Genomic DNA, 17,941 nt, shown 5'->3' with positions numbered 1-17,941 from the left:
CAGGGCAGATGACAGACCGGTGGCTCCTTCTGCAAAACCCATTTTCTTTATTATTTATTATTTATTTATGCACAAGTGGTAATTCAGCGCAGGGGGAGGGGAAAACAAAGCAGAATGGGAGGTAAGGAAAATGCTTGAATGTTAGATTAGGCAAACTACTCGGCTAGAAAATCTAGATTAAATTAAGCATTCCTGCGAATTTGTAATAGAGGAACAAATGGCTTCCATCTGGAAGCTCAGCAAATTAACTTGGATCCTGGTTAAGAAAACAGCACCAGAGCCTGCTTCCAGAAACGTAAATATCCAGCGTGCATTTGCAATCCAATCACAGGCTAAAAATATAAGACAACGCTGAGTGGAAATCTGATTTTGTGTCTACCCTCTTAATGGGAAATAAAACAAGCGCTCTCTGTAGACACAGCAATCTGGACCCATTCTTCCTGCTCGGCGACAAGCTGCAAGATGGGTTTGCACCAAGGAAGTCCTTCAGCTGCTCTGGACTGCAAAGCCACAGCTCACGTGCTGGGGGCTGACTTTCCTCCCTCGTACGCTGCTCCTCCATCTCCTTTTCCATCTCGTGCCCCTGGCTCCTCCACCGCACTGTTCTCAGCTCTCTGTTTATTTTCACCACTTTATCCGGTCCTTGTTATTAGAGTATTCGATCTCCTCATTCTCCGAGAGGATTAGTTTTGGCCTTCCGGCAAAATATGAAGCGCTCTTGCCCTCAGCGTGCAGATGGAGAGCTCAGCCGCAGGCTGAAGAATGGGGCTAAATCTGGCTCGAAAGAGGACGCTCTCTGTGCCGGTGGGGAGGAGTAGACCAGGAGGGCAATCTGGAGCTGGAGCCTGTTTTAGAAGCTCCCCAGAGGTGCCCACCACCCTCCAGGCTGCAGGGGAAGCCTGGGGAGACGAGGCTTGGCCTCCGAGCAGCATCCCCAGGGGCCTTCTTTCGACCACGCAGAAGGAAGGAAGAGCAATTGTAAGTTAATGTCATCCATATGGTTCAAGATACTGCAAAGGAAGTTTTAGGATGCTCTTCATGCCCAGAAGGCATTCATGGAAAAAAAAGACTTTTTTCAGTGGAGGAGATACGGTCGCCTGTGATCACAGCAGGCACAGCTGAGAGTTTTAAACTAATGGAAAAAAAAAAAAAACCTCCAGAGAGAGGATAATCAGGAAAATCAGTTAATTTCCACATCTGGTTTTAATAAACAGGAGAATTGGTAAATGTGGACAAAAAAGCACACAGTGTCATCTGAACTTCAGAGAACAAAGGACGTATTAACATCGACAGCGACAGGCAGACAGGATGGTGGATAATCGGCCAGAAATTCACAGATGATGAGTAAGAAAGGAGACCAAGTGCTAACACACGGATACTGGGAGCCAGGGCAATACAGCGGAAGAGCCAGGAATGGAGAAGCCTGGAGGCAGAAGAAGATATTAGAAGGACAAGAAACCCTGGAGCAGGGGGGGCATCGGTGCGGGGTGGCAGCTTCGGGGCAGCCCTGCGGCGTTGTGTGGGACCGCACCACAGAGCTCAGGGTTTGGTGAGACAAAAATGCTAGCAGGGGTCATCTTACTGGGAACTGTAACTGCCCAAAACATTAAGCTGAAGAACCTAACATTAAGAACTGGCCGTGGATATTCTTGGAAGCAGCAGAGAGCGGATTTAATCCTCCAGCTGCCGAAGCAGAAAAGGGTGATGTTAACTTAAGACACTGTAAGTACTCCCAGAAAGTAACTCTGGAGATGATCACAAGCATGGAGCAATGGTTTAAGTAGAAGAATACTCTGAAATGTAACACAGAAATTAGCATTTTCGATTTTCCATAAGCTTTGAGGAATCAAAGGAACTCGGTATGGAAGTCAACTGGGCAGAAGTGCTCAAGGACAAACTTGTAAGAAGCATGGTGTCTCTTTTTGGCAAAGATGTAAAAAAACAAACAAACAACAAAAAAAACAGCTGGTACTTATAACCCCAAGCAAAGTGGGGGTGACTTGCTGGGAATGATTCCCAATCTGACTGGCTAAAAAAAAAAAAATCACCCAAAAAGGGATACTGGGACTCAGCAGAGTGCCTACAAGGAGTGGAATGAAAGGGCTGCTCAGCAGAGACAGCTGTGTCGTGGAGGTCAGGAAGCAAAGGGGTAAAGAGAAATTGCCAAAGTCGAGCTGAATTAGATCACCCAAATAAAAATAAAGAGCAAAGTCCAAAATGTTCTTCAGTGATACAAATTAAAAAAATAAAAGAGAGCAAGTAAGGAAAGTGGCAGTCCAGCAGAACGAGGCTGGTGCCTCTTAAAATGGAAGCAGAAGACGGGAGAGGAGTTTTTGCTGGAACTGCATCAGGATGCCAAATAGTAGACGGGGAAAAAAACAAACAAACCACAAGGCTGACCAAAAAAAAACCCAAACCTATTAGAACTGCCTGTAAGTTACACTGAAAGTGGGGCAGTTTCTGATCAGAGAGGGAGGTGAACAGCCTCCCAACAGGGCCAGAAAGGTCCCCAGAGGGGACCGGCTTGTTTTTTTCAGGCTGGAAGTCCACCCACCGCACCAGCACGAGGCTGGACTTTGCAATCAGCACGGATTCTCGAAAGCTGCTATTTTTAACCGTGCTAACCACCACCACCTCGCAGGGAAACCTAAATGACAGGATGGTGAAAGAGTCGCACGATGCATGGAGAAAAGCATCTTATAAATAAGATTAAATGAGATAATTGCCACCTGTGGCTTCATCACTCAGCACCCCCAGTCAAGACTGCTGTCGGTGCTCTCCTTCACATCCCATCTGGGACGTCAGCACATCAACCCTGCCTGATCTCCTCTGGCGGGAGCTGCACGGAGGCTCCACACCTGGAGGGCTGGAGCAGGGGAGGCTGTTTATTTATGACCACCGATAATCCGATCCCTTTTGGGACAGGCTTGCAAGCAGGACCAAAACAATCCCGGCTGTTGCTGGGTGGGGGCAGTCCGGCTTGTGTTTACCTACCAAACTTTGGTAGCAAATACGCCAAGACTGCAAACAAGCGTTGCTCTGAACAGCCCTAATGTCACACAGCTGTCTGCCTGGAGTTCATCCCCGAGCTGCAGCATCCCGAGCAGAAGCAACACGCATCATTTATAAGCACCGTCAGGACTCTTTCTTCTCCGCACGAAATTAAGAAAGAGGTGATTCGTTTACCTGAGAGCTGTTTCTTCTTGGGATTAAAACAAAAACTGCAGGGTGAAATGGTTTTTAAACCACCTCCCTCTCCAGCACACGTGTCACCATCAGAGCACGGGGCTGCTTTTAGGGACGGAGAAGATATTCCCGGAAAGGAGACATAGTTCTTCCACAGACCGACACCAATTGCTTTTCAACAAGCTCCACCACACTTCAGGGAGCAGGGGTGGGAGCTGCTTTGTAGCCGCACCAAGCCAGTGTTCGGCCAGGCACGCAGTCACCAGCTTCGTCTCTGCAGCTCTGCGAGAGTTAAAGCCTGAGCAACAAGAGAATTCCCACCACGCAAGTCAGCACGGCAACCCTATTATTGTCCAGCTTACCAGCAAAAAAAGACGGGTGTTGCTGGAACAACTGTAACCAGAATAACTTAAGGAAAGGGTAAAAAGCTATGAGTAACGCCATGTGTCATGCCCAGCCCCGCCGCTGCTCGCCACCTCCAACCGAGCGCACGGCCGAACGTCACTGCTGCTCAGAGGAACGAACCACAGCTTGACCTCCAACCTGCAGAAATACTCCGAGGACATCTCCCCAGACGAAACGACAATTAAAACCAGAACCGGCACATACGCACGTTCCCTGCGCGGACAGATGCTGGAGGTTTTTTCCGTGCCAGCCGCCCCGAGGCAGCGCAGTACGTAGCGCTGTGACTTGTAGCTGCAAAAATGTGAGAAATGGCCAAGTTTCCAGAACGCATCACAAACCAAACCGAAGCCTCCTCTGCAGCCTCACGGTTCTGTCTTGCCTTTTCTCTCACAAATCATTGCATTTTAGCGCGTTTAGTCATCTTCCTAAATTCGGCTGCGAATCGGACCGCTCTTAACTAAGCGCGGGGAAGTTCTCCCCCTGCACCATGCAGGCACAACCAGGGACCTTCTGATAGGAAAACCAGGACATAAGCAGGTATTCCCCTTATGAGGGCTATTCCAGGCCGTAAAAAGATGATCAGTGAGTATTTTCACATGCTCTGCATGATGCCACCAACTAACAATGAAGAGCACTTGTGACCTCAGATCAACAAAAGCTCTCAAAGCATCTTTTTTTTTGACCCAGATTAAGCACGGCATGAATAAATCCAGCCAACCCCACGATAATTTAAGCATATGTCTAAAATGAAATACAAGATTGAATGTTCTTCTGGCTCAGGGCATACTTTAAACCCCTTTCATTATACGCTTTCCAGTGCAAGACAAAATCACAACGCCGAAAAAAAAGGCGTAGACTGGAAGAGAACCAGGCTACAAATCACAATTTATTTCACTGTCAGCGTCTTATCTTTAAACCGTTCTTGCAGGGAAAGAACAGCGGGAAAGAGGCTCAAAAATTATTTCAAAGACACTACTGCACTGGCTGTCTGCTAGCAGATTAATCATTCATTGCCTGCTTAACATAAATGTAATTGTTTTGGAATATTGCAAAATTACAAGAGCGTATAGTGACTCAAGTCGAATCTGGCTCTTCATTTTACACCTGTTTTAGACTTGTTATCTCTGCTGCAGAAAGGACCAACTTCAAGGAAAAAAATGTCACGCAGCTGAAAGTTCATTGATTACCCAGACAACAACTCCGGCCCAGCCACTTCAGATCTCTCCACGGGACGGTATTCACAGAAACTGCTTCTAATGAGCAAACCTTAAGGCAAGAAAGGCAAACCTGAGTGCAGCGAGTATCAATTTTTATAGATTACAAACAACTGTTTGCCCTTTTGCTTGTGTAATTGTGTTTCCCTTTATAACTACAGTCCCTGCACTCCACCTTCTTCCACAAACACCCACTGCTAGGCTATGGTAGCCAATTCTAGCTACATGGCAGTAACTGTGTGCAAAACACTTTAGCTTTGCACATAGTTACTCAGCTCGCTGTGCCAGGGGCAGCCTGAAGTTCAGCAGCTTCAGAAAAACCCTGCAACAGCCTGGTCATGGAGAGATGCTTCCTTCTTCCCCTGCGATTTGAACAGCTTTGCACAGCGCTCCGTGATGAAGGAGTATTTTACTTAGAAAAGAAAAACCAAACCTTGTGTCCCAAACAGCTACGTTCGCTTCAGAGGGGGCACCAAGCCCACGGAAATCATTTTTCTTAAAAAAGAAAAAAAATAAAAGCTAATCCTCCCAAATGTTCCTGGCAAACCAACCTTGCTGGAAGCAATCATGGAGAAGAGTCCCTTGGTGGCTGAGCATCCGCGCCAGCAGCACCGGGGGATGCGGGGCGCTGCTCCTGCGTGGAGCCTCGCATGGTTTGCTGCAGGCAGAAGAAACTCACCCCTGCAAACCTCACCCCTCCTTTAGGCTCTCTTCATCACAACTGTGATGTGCCGAGGGTGTTGAAAGCTTAAGCACTTGGGGGAAAGGAAGGAAACCTGACCATGGGGCTGCCGTGGGGTCTGACAGCTGCTGGCTCTGAAGGTACCGTGTTTGCCTTCTTCAGTAACTGCAGCTCCTTCATCATGAGAGAAATGATGCTAAAAAAGCAAAGAGGGTAGAAAGCCACACGGGTTTACAGATTTCTCTGAACTGAACTACAGCTGAACTTGCAAGCAAAGGGATCTGCATCTCCCAGACAAGCAGCAGAGGAGTTGAGTAAACAGCCATTTGCCAAATATAACTTTCTCTAACAGTTTGTCAGAAAATGGCAACTTTGGTGGGGTGAAGCAATAGGGCTGAACAGACATTCCCACGGCGTCACATTTGTATTTAGTGAAGATGAATAAGAAAACAAATCAGTCTTGCAGATGGCCTGTCTCCGCGTGGCCCTGATAAAAGCCTCCTCACCCTGACTTTGGGTGAGCCGCATCCCATCTCTGTGGCAGCTGAGCCTGCAGAAGCATTAGCAGTAATTAAGGAAAGCCAATCGTAGTAAAAAGCCAGAAGAGAAATACACACTGAATGGATAGAGATCCTTTCCTCTCTTTGCTTTTTGATGGGCTGACGCCATGCGCACCTTACAAACCATTTCTGAGCATCTCACGGTCATTCCTCCACCCTTGGTGATGCCACCGAATCCTGAATAGGGCTCTCGGCATCACTTATCCCGGCGGCTCTCCAGGAGGACACCAAGGACATCACGCAGGTAAGGGCTCTTCCGAATTGCCAAACAGCTGTCCAGCGTGCAGCCCCTGGGAATTCGCTGGCATCTCACAAGAAGTGTGAGGCTGAGAACAGCTGATCCAGTCCGATACCTCTCGACTCAGCAAATATCTCCATGAATTTCTGCATCAAGCCACCCGCCCCGTTTTGCCTGCCACGTGTATTTTTCAGAAGATAAGAGACCCTGACCTAAAAGCCCCCAGAGCACAGAAAACCTACCATAGCCTGAAATAATCTGCTCTAAACGTCGATTTTCTTTCACTGTTAACCAGGCACACGCTGTGCAGCTTTCTGGGGAGAGGTGGGATGGAGGAAATGCTCGTTTTGTGTCACTTCTCTCTGCGTACCCTATATAGCTGAGAGCCCACTTGTGCAGCTCACTGAAAGATTAGTTGGCTCGCTCAGGCAGACAAGGGTAGACCCTTAAGACGGTTAAGTGATTTGGGGCAGGATGATCAGCTGTCTCCTCCCTGTCCACAATTAACCGTTCCCTGCCCCTCGCCTGGGCCGGGGCTGAGCTCTCGGGAGCATCCGACCGGGAGCATCCCTCCTCCCGCAGCAGCCAGGGCTTTGGTGCCATTGATGCTCCTGCAACACACACACACACACAAAAAAGCCACTTCTCCCTTTTGCTTATTCCCCGTAAAGTTCAGCGGTGCAAACAGCAGGGAAATTAGGCGACAAAGCCCGGTGGTGGGCTAATAAATCGTATCGCCTATCTGCACTCCGATGGCTGCAAAGAGCCTGTCAAACTTTAAACAGCCTGCAAATTTCTAAAATTGTACGGTTCTTGGTGTTATAAAGGTCAGCCATCTGTTGAAATGTTCATGCTACAGTTAATTTAACCTTTCTTCTTCCACTCCCCTCCCCTGACTCAAACATATTTCACGGGACGTAGAAAGGATCGCCTAAGTCACAGCAGTTGGCTCTCCTCTTCCACGAGGAGCTACCCACAGAAGACACATTTTTGGCTAGGGCAGACTACAGAAACAAACAAAAAAAAGATATGGTGGGAAGAAGCAGCATGTTACCCACAAGACAACCAAAACCCACGGGGAGCTGGGACTACAGGTGACATTTGGGAGCGAACTCCTCAGGGCCTGGAAGCTGCACCCAACGTCCAGGTGCAGCAGAAGACCTCCAGTGTGCTTTCTGCCCGTCCCTCCCAACCTCTGCTTGGTCCTGCAGGGCTCCTGGAAAAACTAGGGAGTGTTATGATGTCCCACTCTAAAAGGTCATCTCCCAACACAGAGAGCTTCCATGTGAAACACAGCTGGTCTCAGTCACACGTATTTCTGATGAAATTGTTTGCTTCAAGATATATATATATATATATATTTGTAAATATTTATATGTATGTTTAAAGTAAAAATACCTGGAGTTGCTCAGCAAGCATGGCCAACCCAAGGCTTACATGGAGACAACTGGGCTTGAGCTGTGTAGGATATGAAGAGAGATGACACAAAACAACCAAATTCTGCTGTTTGGCATCCTTTCACAGGCAGGGTTATTGTGTCTTCTCCTCTATTCCTTGTAATAGAATATATATATATATATATATATATATAATATAACTCATATATATATATCTGAGTTCTGATCAAACTGAAGAACAAAGGGGACAGGGAGACAGAGCCAAAACACGTTATTTTCAGGAAGAGACCAAGCCTGGGTAGGGGAAGCTTGTGAAAGCGGATGGCTGATAAGGGGTTGGCCTTCTGCAACCACCAAATGCTCTCGAAATGCCTCTGGAAGGGAGTGGCCAACGTGCTTCAGAGCATGGGGAGCGCCACCCATCAGGTCCTGTCTGGCACCAGGGAGAAGGTAATATGTGCATCCTAAATACCTCCGGCTCTAGGCTGGAACGACGGCTTCAAAGGAGGCAGGGCAACACTCGCCTTTACTGCGTGCCATTTTGAAACGGTGGGAGCTGGAACGAGGTTTTCATAGAGATATTTGGATAAAATTCTGTGCAGTAGAGACATTGTGCTGAACTACCTACTGGGTTAAACGCAGCTGAGTTCGGGTGGAGAAAAGTGCCCCCACACTGGCTTGAAAACCCAGCCAGGAACAGGTGCGAATATTTGGTATTGCAGGTGGCTTAATGTGGGGGAACGACGATGAATGAATTACCTAGAAATATTGACATTCATCATTTCCTAACACCTCCAGCTTAAAACCTAGCGAAAGCTCAGCGGCCTGACCTTTGGGATGAATGTAAAAGCACTGCTACAGCACCAAAACAAAATATTTTCCTGCTTTTAAAAGTCAACAGGACCTGTATAATTTGAAGAATGGTAGCCTAGGGGAATTGGTTTCACTGCAAAACTGTTTAGGCAGCTGCCATTAGTTTAAAAGCCCATTTTTGTTTAATGACTGCAGTTTCACATGCTCCCACTGCCATGCATCATAACTGTTGTCCCTAAACCATAGATTTATGAAAGCATCTAGCAGCATCATTGTACTCAGGAGTCTGCTGACATTCCCATTATTAAACCACTTCTTGCAGGTTTTCACTTGCATTTAGGCATAATAAACCCGGGATCCTGCCTGGGCAGGGAGGAATGGGCGCTGCCGTGGAGGAGGATGCTCCCCTGCTCCCACCACACCACGGGGTGCTGGGGGCTCCAGGCAGAGCCCTCCCCACCCCGACCACCTCGCAGAGCACGGGAGGCTGCAGGGAGAAGGGTGCTTGAGAGGCAGGGAGAAATAAAATCAAAATTTACCTTTGTTTAGCTAGAAATAGAATGACTCTCTTGCTAGGGAGGGCGTTTGGGAAGGATGGAGAACGTAACGCCCACCGTCCTGTTAGGATAGGGTGCAGAGAAAGCATTCGGCTGGAGGGGAATGCAACCGCAGAGTTTGTAGCTGTCTGGAAACAAGCGAAGAGCCAGCCAGCCTGGAAAATCAAACTCTTTCCCTTAGAGATCCTGCCTATGATCTTTAAAAGCACGCTGACTCAAGAGGACAATCTGCAGTCATTTTGGAGGTACTCTACAAAATTCAGCGTTTAGTACCTGCCTGCCTTGAAACATCTTTTGTACACGCTATCATCCCTCGGTCCTCCATTCAGCTGTCATTTTGCAGGTAAATTCATCTCCCACTATCTTTGTAGTGGAGAACGGGGACCACTCAATCCTCTTACCTGACTGTCGGAGTGAGGAGCGGAGTCTGTCAAACACATCTGGTCAAACTTAGAACAAAAACAACCAAAACCCAAACCCAAGCAGAATAAAAAGAAAAAGCTCTTGTCCTCAGATTCAAAATCCTTAGAAAACACACAAGCTCAGTGAAGGTCCCCTAGGATATTCTGGAAACAATCTGTTCAAGGTTTTGAATTCTGAGGTTTCCATCTTCATACTCTTGCATTTCTATATCTATTGTGCTCCTTGATAGGGAGTTAAAATACTTCATTATAATACAGAGAGAAGGCATTTTAACCTTGAAGGAGATTTCAGAACAAACTGCCTTCATGATTCAAGTCTAAGTGATCAGAACTAGATAATTACCTATTCTGGTGTGCAGGCAGTAATGGTACATAACAAACAATGAACCATGATGCACACCACTTAATACATGCCTGAGTACTGACATGGCATGAAATAATCTAATGATGGTAAATCCCTAATGTGAAATTTCCCCGACAAATGACAAAAAAATGACATTTTTTTCCTAAATGAATTTTCTGGCATTTCACAAGAAAATGCCAAGTCATATTTCCCCCCTGAAAATTCAAGAATGACCAAATTCTTTTTTGTGTGTGTGTGTAAAATGAGAACGTCCCAACTCTTTTGCAGGATCAGAGGCACCACCCTGGACCTGCAGGCCGGTCCCCTTCCAGCTCTCTGCCCCGATGCTTCATCCCAGACCACAACCACATCCCGCCAAGGGGCCAGCAAGCGCCGTTGTTTTCCCTGGCACTCGCACCCCGCCAGTGTCCGCCTCCAGCCCCACCTTGGAAAGGGCACGGCAATCCTCCAGCTGAAATAACCACGGCCAGGAAACTTGCAAAAATAGGTTGGTATTTTGATTGCTGAGAGGCAATTAGAGGGAGGAGGAAACGCTGTCCCACTTCACTCGTACAAAGTCATATGGACTGCAGCGTGGCACAACCAGCTGGCACCCAACAAACGCTCTGCTGGAGCTTCTCCAGGGCATCGTGCAGGGGAGCAGAGATGTCCTGACCCCACACCAGTCGGTGGTGGTTTAAGAGAGGGGGAGAAAAAAGCCCAAAGCATACGGTTTGTAAAGCGATGGAGGCCAAGCCCCTGGCTGCAGCAGGAATGCAGCAACGAAGCTGCAGCAAAATGCTGAGACCCATGGGTCTGTGTGGGGTTAGCTAGCTAAATGGTTAACTTTGCTACTGAAACACTTAAGTACAGCTGAAATACACATTAAAGGCGAAAGGGGTACAAGGAACAGGGTGGGTGTTGTTCATTTTGAAGAGATAAATACATTAGATAGATCAAAACCTCTCTATATAGGATGGGGTTTTCAGCCTTCACTTCAAAAAAACCTTTCAATTAGCGTTAAGAAACTTCCCCCCGCCTTCGAGCCTCGCTGTTCTCAAACCCAGCATGCATCCCGAGTCAAAATTATTCACGTTATTTTCTTAGGGCAAAATCGACAGTTTATGTTCATCCACCCTAAACGGCGTCAAAGAGATCGCTGTTAGCAGGAACAGGGCTGAAAGACTTTGGAAGAAATGCTCCGCTGGAAAACCTACAGCATCTTCACAACCTCCAAGTGCTAGGCATGCCTTACAACGGGCGTGCTGCATTGCCCACAGTGAGCTGCGGAGCCCTGCAGCCACCCTGGCTATTTTTTTATCCTGTGTATGGTACCGATTAGGTAGTTACTGAAAGGACAGGCACTTCTGTACCCCTGAGAATTGAAGAGAAAGCTGTAAAACTTCCCATTGCTATGTATCTGCTTCACTGCAGATGAAGGCTTGAAGGAGGTAGAAATGCTTGCAAAACGTGGCACTAAGGGACAAGGTTTAGGGACGGGGCTCGGCCGGTCAGGCTGACGGCTGGAAGCGATGATCCTGAAGGTCTTCTGCAGCCTGGATGGGTCTATGACTTTTTAATGGGCTGGAGTCCTGCACGCACCTACGCATGCATAACCTTGCTGAACTAAGCCAGCTCTCCTAAGCCAGCCCTAAGGCACCAGCGGTTCGGGCGGCAGGGACACTGCGGTGGCGTCCGTCTGTCCGTCTGAGGCTCAGGAACCCAGCCGGACAGACGTGCTGCCCGTAGACAGCTCCCTCAGGCTAACCTCAACGGCACGGCACGCGTTCACCTCTGCGCTACGATAGCCATCGGGCCGCGGCTGGGTGACAAGCAGGAGGCGAGCGAGGGAAGGAGCCACCGAATTTTGGCACACTCTGCCGAGAGGGGCAGGGCCCGATCCCAGCAAGGCAGAGGGGTGCGGGTGCCGCCGTCCACGGGAGGTCTCTCTCGCTTGCTGGAATTAGCCAGCCAGCCCTGCGAGCGCTCAGCCCCCCCAAACCCGCGACAACCCCTCGGTGCAGAGCCGTGGTTGCCCAAGTAACTCCAGCCAGCTGCCAAAAATCCCACCGCCAGGCGCCTCGTGCCTCCACAGACCCGCTCCTGCCACCCAGCAAAGGGCGCCTCCTCCCTGAAAAGAACAACTCGGGCAGGTCTGCGTCGATTGCTCCTTGCACATCTTGGCAATCGATGCCTTTTCCCAGGAAGGGCCATAAGCCAGAACAGCCTCGTGTTTTATTCCGAGCCCGGCCAGCTTGGTTGGGGCCACAGGAAAATTAAAAATTTAACAATGCACTGTAAAGGAAGAAATAATCATAATAATAAAAAGAAAGATGTGCTGAGCTCATGACTAATCTTTGCAGCTCTCGGTACGGGCAGGATTTGTACAGCCATGTTGATTTTTTATAAAAATAGTAAATCGTATTACCCCCATGCTGCAAGACCAAAGATTCGCAATGATACCTTAATACAGATTAAATAAAAATAGCACTACCTGAGTCAATCTGAGGATGATAATGCTTCGTAATCCCGCACTATTAGAGGATGAACATTTGTATAGTAGTGAATCAACATGAGATGCTTGCATTAGGAGACGCTCGTTTTCCCTGGCTGTATAGCAACATTTCTACAAAGTGCAGAAGGCAGGTGGTGGTCGTAGGAGGCACAGCACACAGCGGGGAAAACAGCGCTATTATAGGATAACCCAAGCCCTGCACCCCACTATCTTCCAGTTCTGAAATCCTGGCTAGTGACTCACATTCTTAAAAGCAAGCCTGCTTTTAAATTTTCCCCATCGCTGTAAGGAATTGACTGAGAAGTTTGATTTTCAGGATTTCTCGCAAACTGGGCAGCCATGAAGCCCGTGTGCACTCAGACAGACGATTCATTCATAAAAGCAAAACCAGATGAACAGCAGTGCTGCACATTCATTCTGTTTTTTTAAAATATCCCTGAATGAGCAAACAGCATGTATGGTAAGCAAATAGGCAATACAGCACTGAAATGCCCCAGCAGTGAAAATACTAATATAAAACCGCTTTATAATAAAAACGTAGAAGACAAGAAAGCCTCAAATACCAGTTTTTAAAGCTGGTTACAGGAAAAGGAGCAAAATGTAAGCTTTGATTAGTGACACGTTTTAAACCATAATAAATTCTTCTTAATTGCTTTGTTACTTAAGAGACGCATTCAAGGTACTTTACTTGCTATTGTGCTCCCCATCTGTGCTTTTTTAAGACAGGTTTTCCAGTTCATTGCACTTTTTTTTTTCCTTGCTGCAGCGTATTGGTATGTACAATAGACACCTTGCAGACTCCCCCAGAGGGTTTTATCAGACTGGGGAAAGGTAAGAGAACAAGGTAATGCTGTTGAAAGGTCTCTCCCCAACAGGATTTGAGTCCTCAGACCAGCGAGCTTTTCAAGGCTGTAACACAGAGGATGCCCAGAGAAAGTGGGAAACAGCGACAATTTCCTCATCACCCCTGCAGGCTCCCTCCTCTACCGTCCTGGTGCTCCAGCATGCGGATGTCCAAGTGATGGAGGAGGTCCTGGTGATGGAGATCTCACATGCCAACAGGAGAGGGGTCAGCCCAGCCAGGACGTGGGGAGGTGCCCATGGTCCTGCACTCCTATATGTGCAGGAGTATTCCCAAAACCACCCGAGCACCAACTGCAAGAGTACTCACTGATTTCCATGACAAGCCATAGGTGGTCCTGAGGCACCTCCATGAGCCCTCAATGCTTCATGAGATCTCCTGCTCGATGGGAGCCACCTTCCCTCGGAAACAAAGCTTGCACAGGTTTCAGCTCGTTTCCAGTTTAAAAATAAAATATTTCTCAAAGTTCAATAGCACAGATCTTTGGCTGCAAAAAAATTCAGTTCCCTACTTTAGGATTCAAGTCCTGACATCCCAGCAGTACATACTGATGCTGGTCCGGAGCATGGAGCCCTGATTCGGACCCATGCCCGTGCAAGCACCAGGCAGCTTTGTCTGTGCCTCTCCCCATCCCACACCCATCCTCCCACTCCTGCACACATCTCTGCTCCCCCTTTGCTGCCACCCCATAGAAAAGCGTGTGGCTTTAGCCACCAAGTCCATGCCCTGACCGGGGAAGAAGATACCCGTGCAGAGGACACCCAGTGGCACCACCACACTGCCACCCCAGCTGCCACCCAGGACCAGAGCTACTCTCACTGCATCGTCACACCTTCGGCCTCCTGGCACAGCCACCAGGGCCACAAGGGTGCCAATTCTGCCATCCTGCCCACAGCGGCCCCAATTCGGGCACATCTCCCATCACGTGCAGTTTCCGCTGGCCAGGGCAGCCAGCGCGCCTGTGCCCCGAGCTGCTTATCTGCTTACAGGCAGCACTACAGCTAAGTAGCTTGCTCCATCAGAGCCCGCAGTACCCCATCAGGAGAGCACCGAAGCGTGTGTTGTCCCCACCCTGGATGAGGCCACCGCACTCAAGCACCCAGCTGAAGATGAAGGTGCACCTTGGGCCTCCCAACACCCACCCGAGTGGCTCCTGTGGGCACCCTGCCCTCCGAGAGTGCTCAGCATGGGCGAAATCCAAGCTATTTCCAGGTACTTTTGTATTTTTCATGATGCTCACCTTGCTCTGCAGCCACCCCCATGCCACAGATAGCACACTGCATTTGAAAACTGCCCAGCAGGCTCAGCACCAACCTACCTTCAGTCCTGCCTCTCCATCTCTCCCACACACTGAACAGGAACCAACACCACCATAAACCCCATACAGAAACTGTGACACGCAGTACAATTACCTTAATATTGCTACAGATCATTTAAATTCCCAAATTGGAACAAAGGACCTCTCTGAACTTGAAAAGGCAAGGACAAACACAGACCACCAAAGCAGCAAAACCGTGATGCACAAACACCCAACACCTCCACCTTCTGTTTGCAGAAGTCCAAGTTTCACCCCAAGACCACAGGGCTTTCATGCCTTTGAGAGCACTGCCAAAGGGACTATACAGGAGAAAAACCATTCACTCTGGTAAGTCTATTTTAGAGTATTAGCAAGTTTTTTTTACTTACAACCTATTTAACTGCTACCTGAAACAACAACAAAAGAAAATCCAATTGCAAGTGCAATTTAAACCGACAGCTGGAAATTACCTGGCCTTTAAACGTACGGTGTTACAGTCACCAGCCCCATGCTCGCCTCTGCCCTCGGGAAGAGAGTTTGATTCATCTCTCAACATCTCAGAAAGATCAACTGATGATTCAGGTCCCAATATAGCAATTATTAGTACAAATAGTGTGCAGGTTTATAATAAAGATTCACGGCAGCTGCAGGGGTGGGGGAAGAGGAGAGGTTCATAAGCTATTACTCACATGAACGTTTGCAAAAGGCGCATGGGATTCATAACCTGGCCCTCAAAGACTCGCGTTGTATGGATGTACGCCTTAGTAGGACTGTCTGGGGGTTAACGGAGCTCTCATTATATAGAAAACGTAGATAATACCATTTATTAAGTAAGGGATACTTTTGTTGATGAAAGATGTAATTGATAACGAATACACTGGAGGGAGAATTAAACTAATGTAAGCATTTTCTGGCCAAAATGAAGGCATACTTAAGGTGGACACGCGCTCAGTACAGCGTACCACTCCCCAGCACCCTCCCGACACATTTCAGCCATACGCTGTACGGACACCTCAAATTAACCTGGGATCATCTGTTTCGAAAGGCACCTTATCTATGGGAAATACATTTATTTAAAAGATGGAGAAGTCCATTAAAGGCTTTGGGCACTCAACTGTGGTTCATTAGTCAGTCTGAACGCACAAGAGCTCTAATAGCTTGTATCCTGTGCACTAGGGAAATGCAACTAAAGAATAAACTTCCTGAGCAATTAATGTCTAATGATATAATTTTGTTAATCTCATTGGAAAGAATCTAGAATCGAAAGAGGAAACAGAGTGCGTATTTCTCCAGAAACAACAAAAACAGCCTGCAAAGGGTGCTGCGGCCTGGCGGGCAGCGCCCGGAAGAGACCGGCTCCACAGGGAGCAGAGCCCGCGCTGATCGACGTCGGTGTCCAAGCTGGGTCGCTGGCTGTAATGCCACAACACCAGTGTTTCTGATCAATCTTATGCTCCTGCAGCCCCTGACTGATTTAATGTTTCATTTACTTACAAATAAGAACCTAATGAAGTGCATACAAATGCAAGCCTTGGGTACCGGCCAGAGCAGAACCCGTCACACGCAGCAGAGATTAGCCCGAGTTATGCAGGTCATCTGAACCTCTGGAAACTGCATTCCTTTGGATTAACGCAGATGGTCAGAACAAAAGGAGAAAAAAAAAAAACAAGCAGATTGTTCTCTCAGATGGAAAACACTGCCCCACTGGGCTGTGTGGGCTTTCAGTACAAAATGCAGCATCATTACTACAGGTTTTCCCTCCTGAAGTCAGACACATTTTACATTTTTTTAAGCATTTGACTAATCAAGTCTCAGGAAGTCCATTCTGGCACAAAGGTAACGTTTCACAGATGGATGGCAACCCCACACTCAGAGATCAGCCTGCCAGCTCTAATGGGCAGCACAGGCTCAGATAATGCAAACTCCTGCGCCAGCTGCCCAACCAACAAAGGCCAACGCTTTATATTTTCTGTCGTTCCCATTTAACGCGTGCCTTGAAAGGAGCAGGGTCTGGAAAGTACTCACCACCTATCTTGGAACCTCTTCAGAGAAAGTCCGCAGGGCTCAATTGCCTGAAAGGAGAAAACACAAAGCAAACATACTTTACGTTAGTTTTCTTCTAAGTAACGACCTTCCCATCTCTTACCCTATTCTCTCCAGACCAATTTTCCCTGCTGAAAAATAAATCAGAATTTGTCTAAACATGCAAAAACTCTGGTTCAATTTTTTCTCTAAACTGAGCAACAACTGCAACTTTACCACCTGTATTTGCATTTTAGTATTTGTCCTGAAAAATGCACAGATTTCACTCAAATTTGGACAGCAAACTCTCCTGGCATTCAAAAATCTGCCAAAACCATCCTGCCTGCCTAACATCTTTTTGTAAAACTCACGGAACACGGAACTCATCTTTCTGTAAAACCCATCTTTCAAAATAGGCAAGAATCATCTTCCGATTATATCAAAATGCCACGGTGGAAAGGTTTGCTTGGCTTATGCCTCAAAACACTGTTGTGCCAAGATCTGAAAACAGGAGAAAAAGAACTGAAATATGAGGAAGCCCATTTCAGGATTTCTAGAGTCATTAAGCACTGCTCTAAAAGGGTAGGGATCAATTCTCTATCAGTTGAGCATGCTTCCTGAAAAAGCAGAGTATAACAATTTGCATCCCTTCAGCATCTGCCAGCTACGAATGCTGTGGTTCATCGGCACTTACGAAGTCACAGAGAAGAGCACCAGGAGTGAGTTCATCCGCTCCTGCGATTCGTAATCTCCCAAAGTCTGTGGATCAGGCAACCGAAAACAAGTGACTCGCTTCAATTCCCACAGAGCCATCCACGATTTCCCCCACTGCTCATCTCCTCCAGCCCGATGCCTCCAGACACACCACACCTCTGTCTTTCCTGTGAGACCCTTGTCTGACCCAGCAACCCCACAACTTCTGCCAAAAATACCCTGCTGGGCTTGGGACCCTACTTCTGGATGCTCCACTCCACCCCTAAGTAACACATTTGGTCTTCCCAATGCAAAACCCCTGCCACAGAGACCCAAAAAATCAACAAAGCCTTCTTCTTCAACAGTGTGCCATCCCTACAAGTAGGAATTCCTTCCTTTTGTGGTACCATTACCCCTTCTACAGACATGGGGCAGAGGTTTCATATTTGCCCCCTTGCAGCAGTCTCCTATGTACTTCAAACCCGTTGTGCCATTCCCTGGTCTTCTCCCCAGACCATACAAACCCACTCCTTCCCAGTTTTCCTTTTGGGTCCCGTTCTTACTCTCTTAGTTCATATTCTGGTTTTGTCCGAAGCTGGTTGACAATCTAACCCCCTCTCCCACGTGCTGGTAACCTCCCCTAGTTTGACACCACCTGTTGAGTCTCCACCATACCGTACCAAAAGCATCGGTTATAATGCTGATAAATATACCGACCCAAGCCACGAGGTCCAC

General features: G+C 47.8%; 1 protein-coding gene across 3 annotated transcripts in view; it reads right to left on the bottom strand.

The window, feature by feature from the left end:
• Positions 1 to 17,941, bottom strand: part of HPCAL1 (hippocalcin like 1) — a 57,221-nt gene that overhangs the window by 25,784 nt on the left and 13,496 nt on the right. For all 3 annotated transcript variants that reach the window (XM_066994931.1, XM_066994929.1, XM_066994928.1), the window contains exon 2: positions 16,517 to 16,563. The gene's annotated coding sequence lies outside the window, so the exon portion shown is untranslated. The remainder of the gene's footprint in view (positions 1 to 16,516; positions 16,564 to 17,941) is intronic.

This window comes from Anser cygnoides, chromosome 3, assembly GCF_040182565.1.
Source record: "Anser cygnoides isolate HZ-2024a breed goose chromosome 3, Taihu_goose_T2T_genome, whole genome shotgun sequence".
Classification (NCBI taxonomy): domain Eukaryota; kingdom Metazoa; phylum Chordata; class Aves; order Anseriformes; family Anatidae; genus Anser; species Anser cygnoides.
The sequence above is the reverse complement of the archived record's forward strand: the minus strand, read 5'-3'. Positions and strand labels throughout refer to the sequence as shown.